We start from the raw sequence: 12,098 nt of genomic DNA on the forward strand, positions 1-12,098 counted from the left end.
AGAAACGTCTCCAAACGGTGGACCTCTGGACAGACCATTCTCAATGCTGGAATTTTCTATGGCTCTTCTTTCATCGAACAACTCTTCACCCGGAAGCGATATGATTAAATTCGTTATTCTAAAAAATCTTCCCGATATCGCGAAAAGACGCTTGCTAGACTTATTCAATATTCTACTAGAAAACAATATTGTGCCACCCGAATGGAGACAGGTCAAAGTGATAGCAATTCAAAAGCCTGGCAAACCAGCGTCTGACCATAACTCATACCGTCCGATTGCTATGCTCTCGTGCATTAGAAAATTGTTGGAAAAAATTATCCTTCGAAGACTCGATCAATGGATCGAGAAAAATAATTTGCTATCAAGTACACAAGTTTGGGTTTCGTAAGAGCAAAGGAACAAACGATTTTCTAGCGTTGCTTTCTACAGATTTTCAACTGGCCTTTGCGCACAAGGAGCAACTGGCTTCAGTATTCTTGAATATTAAGGGAGCCTTTGATTCGGTTTCCATAGAAATTCTGTCAGACAATCTGGACGGATGTGGACTTCCTGGAATTTTGAATAACTTCTTGTTCAATTTGTTGTCAGAAAAGCGAATGAACCTTACCCTTGGACAACTGACAACTTCCAGAAATAGTTATATGGGTCTTCCCCAAGGCCCATATAACTCAGCCCCCTTCTTTATAATTTTTATGTGAAAGATATTGACAGTTGTTTGGCAGAACAAAGCACGCTAAGACAACTTGCAGATGATGGTGTGGTTTCCGTCAGAGGTCCACATGCCGAAAACTTGCAAAGACCATTGCAAAATTCCCTAGATAACTTGTCTTCTTGGGCGAGGAACTTAGGGATCGAATTCTCGCCGCAGAAAACAGAACTGGTAGTGGTTACTCGAAAGCGGTTCCCAGCCCAATTGCAACTCAAGCTTTTGGGCAGAAGCATTATCCAATCATTGACCTTCAAGTACCTTGGTGTCTGGTTTGATTCAAAATGCACTTGGAATACCCACATTACGTATTTGAAGCAAAAATGTCAAAAAAGAGTCAACTTTCTCCGCTCGATTTGCGGCACGTGGTGGGGAGCTCATCCGGGAGATCTCATAACGCTTTATAAAACAACTATTCTATCTATTCTGAAGTATGGCTCTTTCTGCTTTCTCTCAGCAGCTAAAAGTCACCTTCTAAAATTGGAACGAATTCAATATCATTGTCTGCGTATAGCCCTTGGCTGTATGCACTCAACGCATAACATGAGTCTCGAGGTTCTGGCAGGAGTAACTCCTCTACAGAATCGATTCTGGGAACTTTCTCTCAGAATACTGGTGAAATGCGGAGTCACGAACACACTTGTGATTGAAAACCTTGAAAAAATTCTTCATCTAAATATACAATCTCGGTTTATGAGAATTTATTACCACTTTATTTCGTTAGATATTTGTCTTCCATCGTTTACTCCAGACCGTGCTCACTTCACCATCAGCAATTCCTCAATTGAATACGATCTGTCGATGAAACAAGCAATACTTGGGATTTCAGATCAGCTTCGACCAACTTTCATTCCCCGTATTTTTAACCGAAAGTACCAAAAAGTCAATTGCATGAAAAGATACTTCACTGATGGGTCTCGCCTCAATGGATCCTTTCAATGAAAATTCGAGCGCCTTCCGTAAACTGCGGGAACCTTGTTCCGTTTATGTTGCTGAGCTGGCAGCAATCGACTTCGCATTGGGAATGATCTCCAACAAGCATGCAGACCATTACTTCATTTTCTCGGATATTTAGTCTCAGTTCGCTTCAGGCTCTCCAGTCGATGCAAACTAGTAGGCACCCATCTTATTTCCTCACAAAAGTGAGGCAACAGATGAGTACACTGATCGAAAGATCTTATAATTTAACCTTTGTATGGGTAACCTCTCATTGCTCAATTCCTGGCAATGAGAAAGAGGACACTCTCGCAAAGGTGGGTGCCCAGGAAAGCGAATTGTTTGATTGGCAGATTTCATACGATGAATTTTTCCAATTACTGCGTCAGAGTTCCCTCTTGAGTTGGCAAACCGATTGGGACACTGAAAGTCTTGGGCGGTGGTTATATTCAATTATTCCAAATGTTTCTTCGAGAGCGTGGTTCAAAGGTTTGGACGTAAGTCGTGACTTCATTCGTGTAATGAGTAGACTTATGTCCAACCACTACTCGCTAGATGTGCATCTCCACAGAATAAATCTTGTTCAAAGCAATGTCTGTCGGTGTGGAAACGGTTACGATGACATCGATCACGCAGTTTGGCAATGTACGGATAACTACGCAGCCAGAGAGTACCTTTTGAATGCCCTTAGGGCCCAAGGAAGACAACCCTATGTTCCTGTTAGAGACGTGTTGGGAACTCGCGACATCTGCTATATGCAGTTGATCTATATGTTTGTGAAACGGTCTAGTATAAGAATTTAATGCTTTTGTGTTTTTTTTTCTTTTTCGTTATTAGTTTGTTTGTCTTGTACCCTCATCTCACCGTCGCCCATCCTCGACAGCTAGTCGAACACCAAATGCTATCCCTGGTCATTACGCACAATGCTACAGTGCGTGTGGCAACTCTCGGTTGAGACTACGATACCTCATATCCATATACCTAACCTGACCCACAAAAATTGTTGCCCCTCTAACCTCGAGTAAACCGCGAGTAATCGGTCGAAACCTACTAAACATAGATTTAGGTTGAAATTCTGTAAAAAAACATGAATTAGTGGCTCCGCAAAGCTCATGCGATTGAGCCTTACAAATAAATGAATTGGAAAAAAACTGTGTCCGCTGTCCGGTGGTCTAACTGAACAATGGAAGAACAGAAGGAATACTCTGACGCTTAAATGGCTACTGTGTAATGTACCATATTTAATGGCATAGAAGGGAATACTCTTACGCCGAAAAATGGCAACTGTGTAATGTACTATTTATAGATATGATAAACATGTGACATGTGCACGATTAAAATTCGGCTCTGTTGCAGCTAAAATGCTAAAGAGCCTAAAATAAACAAATGGGATAAAAAAATAGTGTTGGATGCTTTTGAAAACTAACTAAAAGTTAAAACAATGCCAGACATGTTGAAGTCAAAATTCTGTTTCGAAAAGAAGTAAACTCGAGCTGATCTGTGGATTCATAGGTAACCTCGATGAATTTGAGGATTATCTAGAAGCAGACCCGAAATTACTCATCATACACATATCGGAATGACAGTTCGAAAGGTGCTACTGAGGACAGTGGGACAGAACGGAATATACCAGTGAGTGAGCCACAACCGTAATCTTCAGGCTTCAGATCTGTGAATGATTCAAAATGTTTTTCATATAATAAAATATAGACTATTCATTTATTAGAAAATCCAACTACACAAACATCACAGTTGTCAACGATGTTGTAAGACTTATCGTTACTGAAACTTATGTATATACAGATACTAACAGCAACATACGCTGGGAACTAGTCTCTGTAGTAGTATGTTTCAGTTAGAATTTGGTCGCTTATTTTTATTCATCATTTTATTCAGTAGTGAAAATTTTATCAAGACAAAAGGATACATTCGAAAGTTATCGACAATGGAACGCGAAAAGCAGGATAAAACTCTGCACTCACGTTGAAAACCCGAGGAGGAAAGATCGCAAAATTTCGGAAATTTCCAAAATCAACTAAATCGACTAAATACCGTACTCAAACGTTACCAGGAGACCCTTACGTTGGATCGGGAAAAACCAACCGGGCGTGGAGGTGGAACATAGGACCGAAATCTACGAGCAAAGGTGATTCGAGCAGTCCACAGCAATCCTGGATTCTCCTCGCGGGAATTGGCGAATTTGTATGCGAGAAGGTTTGCGGTCGTATCAAGCAAGTGTTAACCAAGTACAAAGGATCCATTTTGATGGACGATGTGATACTTAAAAATGTATTTCGGGCAAATAGTCTATAGCAAATTTTACCTTGCCAAGCATAAAGAGGGTATTTTGGGTTGGGTCAAATTTATTTAAAAAAGATAAAATTCCCGGAAGTTGATGAGTTGGCAAGGGATATGTAGCTATGGAGCGAAGACAAAGGTAGATACAAAGACTGCGCAGAAAATGAAGGGTGTATCACACGAAAAGTTCGAAAATTCATCCGAACTGCTGACGAATAATGTTCATGTTTTGACGTGGGACTAGGTCTGACCGGAATGTATGGGAGGGGGGGGGTTGTTGGGTAAAATGAATGCTTGTAACTCGAACATGATCGGAAAGATGTTTGCATCAATCGATAGGGGATATTTCTACGTATCTATCACAAATAATTAAATGTTATTTTTCATTAGATAAATAATTGAATAACTGTAAAATGTTAAGCGTTATCTAAATGCCCTAACAGCCTCGTTTTAATTGGTCCGATATACGGTTTCCCCAAGACAGCTATCTAAGCCAAGTAGCCTTGGGGACATCTGCATTCCAAATACATGAAAGTAGGAGGACTTTTGTTCTCACGAAAAATGTGTCCTAACACAGACTTCAAAACCAAACAGCGTTGGAGAAATCGGCATTGCAAACACATGAAAGTATGGGGAGCTTTTGTTCACTCCGAAATGTGTTCCCTAACAGAAATTTCAAGACCAAGGTGCCTGGAGGAAATCGGCATTGCAAATTCATACAAGTCGAGGGTATTTTTGTTCCGACTGAAATGTGCTTCCCAACGTAGACTTCAGAACCAAGGTGTCTGGGGGAATTGGCATTGCAAATTCATGCAGTTCGGGGATATTTTTGTTCTGGCTGAAATGTGTTTCCTTAACACAGACTTCAAATCCATGGAGCGTGGGGAAATTGGCATTGCAGATACATGCAAGTCGGGGGTATTTTTGTTCCGACTGAAATGAGAATACGTTTCTCTAACACGATCTTCTAAACTTATGAACCTGGGAAAATCGTGCAGATACTAGATGCGAATTAACTTACACGAACTTACATTACATACACTTGAGAGATGCAAACTTCAGAGATAAAATAAAATAATCGTTTGATAATTCTTCCGTTCACATATTTTGTCCTATGCATTATACCAAACGTAAAAGGACTGTCATTGAATTTACTTGTAACGAAGAACATAATCTATCACAATGCATGAATTGACCTTACAAATATATTGAATTCAATTGAATTCAAAAATTGTTTCATTCAATCAAGAATTTAATCAATACAAACAAATTATTGCTATGCTAAGGTAGCCCCACGTCAACCTTGTGGTTATATCATAGATATAACCCACCCTTTTTTTCCCTTATATTTAATTACAAACCTATAACATTAAATTCTTCCCTTCTCTGTACGTTATTTCTGTGATGAGAAATGATGATGACCAAATTCTAACTGAAACAAGCTGTACCATTCAAACGTATCGAGAGAAGTTATTGTAGAAGATATTTGCGTAACACATGCTTTTATTTATTACATGAAAGTGATCCTGAAAATCGGCATTTTGGTATTTTAGTATTTTGGCACAATTATTTTTTAGTTTCTAACTTTTTTTAAAAATATATATATTTAAGTTCTCTACCATGTAACTTTGTGTTTCATTGAAGTTTATATTGTTTCTGCGCCTGGTGTGCACGGTCTTATAAATACAGCGTGAAATGAAGAAGAGATAGCAATAACCACTCAGCACAAATAAAAACTCGAGCCTCCGACTCGAGGTAGATAAAAACATTAACGAAGTAAAATGTTCGATAAGTTATTGTTTATTTGTTATTGTGATTACTTACCTAATTTACGTGTGAATGTGAATTTATTGATGGCAAAGCCGGTACGTCCCGTTAAACGTATATTTAACTCATAACTACACGATCTGATTGAGCCCATCGCCGTGGGCTGGACAAAAGTGAGCCCGGGAGGGAAGAGAGTTATTAATATTCATATGATTCCCTCGCTCATAAATCACACATTCGTCCCAGAGGTCTCGTTTTGGGAGGTTGGCGGTCTCTTTTCATTCCAAATCCGCTCCCCCATTCTGTACGGCGCAGTCTTTCGAAAGCAACCAACAGAAAAAAAAACATAGCATATATGTATATTTACGAGAATGTATATCGTATTACACAAAACCGACCCCGGGAGAGTGTTGGCTGGGCAGCAGTCGGGGAACCTTTTATCACACCCTACCATCGTTACACACACACACACAATCACGGTCGGCCAGGTCGGCTTCCTCCCTCCTGACACAGGGGGGTACACGGTCAAATCCTCGTGTGGCCTGTCAACACCGGCGTCTTGCAGAGGTCTAGCGGAGGTGAGATGTACGAACACTGGAAGTGGTTTTCTTCCAAAACCTTTTCCTTTGTCGCTCCCGGTCACTGATGGTAGGCCCCGGCGTGTCATATAACGCTTGTCCAGGTCACACCGAGGAGCAAATGCATTTGCTCTCGTGAATATTAATATTTAAGACAACAACAAAAAAAATCCCTGCAAAAAGACCGAAAGCTTGCTTACGGGAAGGGATAAATGGTTATCTTTGCAGTATGTGTTTTTATTCTCCCTCTCTTTCTGTGTCTGCCTCCACCCCCGCCTTTCGACGCACACTTTGCGGGAGGATTTGTTCCCACTTTCGAAATCCAGCCACGTATGGTGTGAGATAGCATTTAAATATGATTAAGTTGAGGGTAAAAGAAGGACCCGAATACGATGTGCCCAAATGCGATAAATCATTCCAAGCCGGTAGCCGCCCAGCCGGATGGAAATGAGATAATTTGTTGAACAAATGAGACAGGTTAAGTGTTCGAAAGTGGTGACATCGGTGGAATATTAAGAGGTGATCCTTTTGGTAAGCAACGAGTAATCGCCGCCGTGGAAGAAGGATATTGAATGCAAATGAGTTTAAAATCGCACCGGATCGGTAAGGTAGGATGTTCAGTTTACGAAATAACACGCAAATCACTGATAAAGGGAGGTGCAGTGCAGAATCCACAGAATCCTTTTTAAACTTTAAAACATGAAACAATTCATCCACTTTAAAATCACACAAAACCTGAATGGAACACAGACTATAAATAATAGAGGAACTATAAGTCCCTCTGTTGTTGCTCTGTGGCCGAGTGGTTAGCGTCACACATAACATCCCGGGGGCTTCGGGTTGATTCCCGTTCAGGCCGCAGGATTTTTCGTCAAAAAAAATCTTATTTCTATGCTGAGAAATGTCTTACTTTATGTGAGCAAACTGAATCGGCGTTATTTGGAAAATCCACGTAAAAAAACCAGGTCACCCAAAATGCTCGTGAGAATAGTGATAGGGTGTGGCACTACTTTCCGTGATAAGTTCCGTCACAAGCACTAATTACCGTCATATGTTCTGAGGGAGCATGAGGGAGAGGTAAAAAACGTAAGAAAATCTCGTTAATTGGAAAACCAGCGAGGGTCGTTCAAAAAATAAGTTTCAGTGCCTCAGAAATCACGGAAAAATAAAGTTAGGACAAAAAACAAGGTGATTTTCGTAATCTACGTTTTATTTTCTATTTTTCTACATAAAGGGTGGGTCACATCACAAATTGCATCACGGAAAAAACGCTGTAGAAATTTAATTTTTAGGAATTATATCTTCAGCTTTCGCTTATAATCAGATAAGAGTGTATAGATCACGTTGGCCATGCTTCACTGTCAATTTTTCGTAAATTTGGAAAAATGTCGTCGAACGAAAAAGAGCGTCGTGAATTAATCCTGCGCACTCATTTCGAGAATCCGGAGTTGTCACATCGGGACATCGGTAAGATGTTGGGAATCGTCCAATCCACGGTCAGCAGAGTACTAAAACGATACTTCGAGAACCTAACCATCGACCGGAAGGTGAAGAACGGCAAAAATGGATGCTCCGTCAGTGAAAAAGATCACAAGCGCGTAGTTAAGCAGTTTAGATGGGATCCGAGAAGTTCGGTCCGGGATGTCGCTAATAAGCTGAATTTGTCAAGTTCATTCGTCCAGCGGACCAAGCAGCGGGAGGGCCTGCGTACATACAAGGTTCAGAAGGCTCCTAACCACGACGAAAGGCAAAACATGGTGGGGAAGACGCGAGCCCGGAAGCTGTACACCGAAATGCTGACGAAGCCGCATTGCCTGATAATGGACGACGAAACCTACGTCAAAGCGGACTTCTGTCAGCTGCCGGGCCTGTTGTTCTTCTCCGCAAAGGACAAATTCAGAACCCAAAAGTTGTCAAATCGGAGGCGGACTTCAAGAGAAAATGGATTTCTGTTCAAAACAAACTACAACCTGACGTTGTACAGAACCTTATGGACGGGGTAAAGAGGAAAGTGCGAGCATACGGGCTTGGGCTCGAAGTATGAATAAAACGAAAATGCCAAAAGTTGTTTAATAGTTTTTATTTTACTGTCTAAAATTTTCAAAAGGATAGTAGACCGGGGCGAATTTCTACAGCGTTTTTTCCGTGATGCAATTTGATGTGACACACCCTTTAATCGCCGTAACGTTCGAGGCATTTTTCATAGCTTAGCACGAGTTTTTCTATTCCGAACGCGAAATGCGTATCGTCCAACTTCTTGAAGTACGATGTAACTGCGTCACGAATTTCTTCATTGTTATCGAATCGTTGACCGCCGAATGCCTGTTTCATCACCGGGAATAAGTGATAGTCGCTAGGGGCGAGGTCTGGGGAGTAAGGAGGATGCTCGAACACAGTCCATTTGAATTTTTTCAATTGCTCTTGAGTTACGCATTATCGTGGATGAGGAATACTCCTTTCGTCAATAAAACTGGCCTTTTGTTCTTAATCGCGGCTTTTAATCGGTCCAAAACTTCACAATAGTATATTAATATTAATCGCCAATTCTTCACTCGATCAATGCATGGTGTACCCATAAACCCACATCTCGTTTACAGTAATAATAGATTTGATACATGCTAGATCTGATTCAACCTCGTAAAAAACCAATGCACAATATAATTTTTAATGAAAATAACTGTGCAATTCAGACATTTCCAAGAACTCGTTCGGGTTACCCTTCCATGTCAAAACAGACGAGAAATTCAGTCATTTGGTTCGTCAAAATAGTGATAACGGATACTATAGACGATTTTCATGTCAACGTCTTATTAACATACACCGGCAAGTCGAAGTTCCCGTTGCCGGTGTATGTGAATGTTTGCATAAGAACTGCTTGGAAGAATAATTGACGCAACGTGACGGGACGGAACGTGAACGTGACGTGGATGTTGTATGTGAATCGCACTTTAAGCAACTTTGCATACTTGAAATATTCCAAACAAGAATTAGACTACTTTTCGAAAAGGACCAAAAAATTGTTCTTGATTTTTTATATTATGTTATAACTTAAGAACTATAAAACCTACAAAATTCTTGTCAAAGAATGAAATGTAAGAATTTTTTATAAAAAAAAATCCAAAATTCTTTTCAAAAAAAAATAAAATTCATTTTTCTTCAAAAACATATTTTTCTGAAATTCTCGATAAAAATATATGAATAGCCCTTACAATTTCTAACAAGTTGTCCGTACATCGAATGATGCACTTTTACAGAGAAAAAGTTTTTCTAATAAGAACTTTTCCCTGTTATTTATTTTTTTTTTTTTTTTGAAAGACTTACAACTAATCCTAATGTTGTTTAAAGTACATATATAGTGTATTCCACAAAGTTTAAGATCTTATTAAAACATGAACTTTTGTTGAAGACGTCAACTTCAATCTTTTATAGTTTCTGGAATATAAGGCATTTTGTATGAAGACTTCTGAAGAAATAAAGCTTTACTCGTAACATTTTTGTTTGTAAATTCTGGCGTTTGACATGTTATACACAAGTTTCTAAATAGAAGAAAAGTTAGTTGAGTATGTAAACCGCGAAAGTGTATTCATAAAAATGTTACAAATTAAACATTAATGGTATTTTTTCAAAGAAAAACATTAAAAGGTTGTTGTTCGAAAAATTTTCCCCTGTAAAAATGCCCATCATTCGATGTATGGGAGAGCCTTGCTATAAAGTGTATGGACTATTCATAACCATTCCTTCAGAATTAAAAAAAACATGTTTAAAAATGAACTCAAAAAAAAATTGTTCTTAGTGATTTTTTTTTCGAAAATTTGTTTGACATTTTTTAAAGCAAACCAAAATAATTTCCTAAATTTCAATCTTTAACCAACATTTTGTAGATCTTATAGTTTTAAAATAGGATTTTTCGAAAAAAAAATTGAAAAAAAACTCAAAATTTCAAGCAATTTCACATACAAAATCTAGCAGATCTACAAAATTTTAGTCAAAGAATGAAATGTAGGTAAATATTTCTGTTTTCATTAAAACATATCAAACAAATTTCTGAATAAAAATTTAAAAAAACTAAAATTCATTTTTCTCAAAAACATGCTTTTCTGAAATTCTGAAAAAAATAGACATGAATAGCCTAAAAATTTTCAACAAGTAACCCGTACATCGGATGATGGGCAATTTAACAGGGAAAAAGTTTTTCGAACAACAACTAATTCATGTTTTCTTTTAAAAATTACCATTAATGTTTAATTTGTAACATTTTTATTAATACAATTTCGCGGTTTACATACTCTACTAGCTTATTTTCTATTTAGAAACATGTCCATAACATGTCAAACGCGAGTAATTACACACAAAAATGTTACGAGTAAAACATATTTTTTTCAGAAGTCTTCATACAAAAATACCTTATAGTCCAGAAACTATAAAAGATAGAAAGCTGACTTCTTCAACAAAAGTTCATGTTCTAATAAGATTTAAAATTTTGTCGAATACACTATATCGCTATCTTCACTTGAAACAAAATTAGGAAGTAGAAGTAGAAGTAGAAGTAGAAGTAGAAGTAGAAGTAGAAGTAGAAGTAGAAGTAGAAGTAGAAGTAGAAGTAGAAGTAGAAGTAGAAGTAGAAGTAGAAGTAGAAGTAGAAGTAGAAGTAGAAGTAGAAGTAGAAGTAGAAGTAGAAGTAGAAGTAGAAGTAGAAGTAGAAGTAGAAGTAGAAGTAGAAGTAGAAGTAGAAGTAGAAGTAGAAGTAGAAGTAGAAGTAGAAGTAGAAGTAGAAGTAGAAGTAGAAGTAGAAGTAGAAGTAGAAGTAGAAGTAGAAGTAGAAGTAGAAGTAGAAGTAGAAGTAGAAGTAGAAGTAGAAGTAGAAGTAGAAGTAGAAGTAGAAGTAGAAGTAGAAGTAGAAGTAGAAGTAGAAGTAGAAGTAGAAGTAGAAGTAGAAGTAGAAGTAGAAGTAGAAGTAGAAGTAGAAGTAGAAGTAGAAGTAGAAGTAGAAGTAGAAGTAGAAGTAGAAGTAGAAGTAGAAGTAGAAGTAGAAGTAGAAGTAGAAGTAGAAGTAGAAGTAGAAGTAGAAGTAGAAGTAGAAGTAGAAGTAGAAGTAGAAGTAGAAGTAGAAGTAGAAGTAGAAGTAGAAGTAGAAGTAGAAGTAGAAGTAGAAGTAGAAGTAGAAGTAGAAGTAGAAGTAGAAGTAGAAGTAGAAGTAGAAGTAGAAGTAGAAGTAGAAGTAGAAGTAGAAGTAGAAGTAGAAGTAGAAGTAGAAGTAGAAGTAGAAGTAGAAGTAGAAGTAGAAGTAGAAGTAGAAGTAGAAGTAGAAGTAGAAGTAGAAGTAGAAGTAGAAGTAGAAGTAGAAGTAGAAGTAGAAGTAGAAGTAGAAGTAGAAGTAGAAGTAGAAGTAGAAGTAGAAGTAGAAGTAGAAGTAGAAGTAGAAGTAGAAGTAGAAGTAGAAGTAGAAGTAGAAGTAGAAGTAGAAGTAGAAGTAGAAGTAGAAGTAGAAGTAGAAGTAGAAGTAGAAGTAGAAGTAGAAGTAGAAGTAGAAGTAGAAGTAGAAGTAGAAGTAGAAGTAGAAGTAGAAGTAGAAGTAGAAGTAGAAGTAGAAGTAGAAGTAGAAGTAGAAGTAGAAGTAGAAGTAGAAGTAGAAGTAGAAGTAGAAGTAGAAGTAGAAGTAGAAGTAGAAGTAGAAGTAGAAGTAGAAGTAGAAGTAGAAGTAGAAGTAGAAGTAGAAGTAGAAGTAGAAGTAGAAGTAGAAGTAGAAGTAGAAGTAGAAGTAGAAGTAGAAGTAGAAGTAGAAGTAGAAGTAGAAGTAGAAGTAGAAGTAGAAG

Source organism: Toxorhynchites rutilus, chromosome 3 (genome assembly GCF_029784135.1).
Source record: "Toxorhynchites rutilus septentrionalis strain SRP chromosome 3, ASM2978413v1, whole genome shotgun sequence".
NCBI lineage: Eukaryota > Metazoa > Arthropoda > Insecta > Diptera > Culicidae > Toxorhynchites > Toxorhynchites rutilus.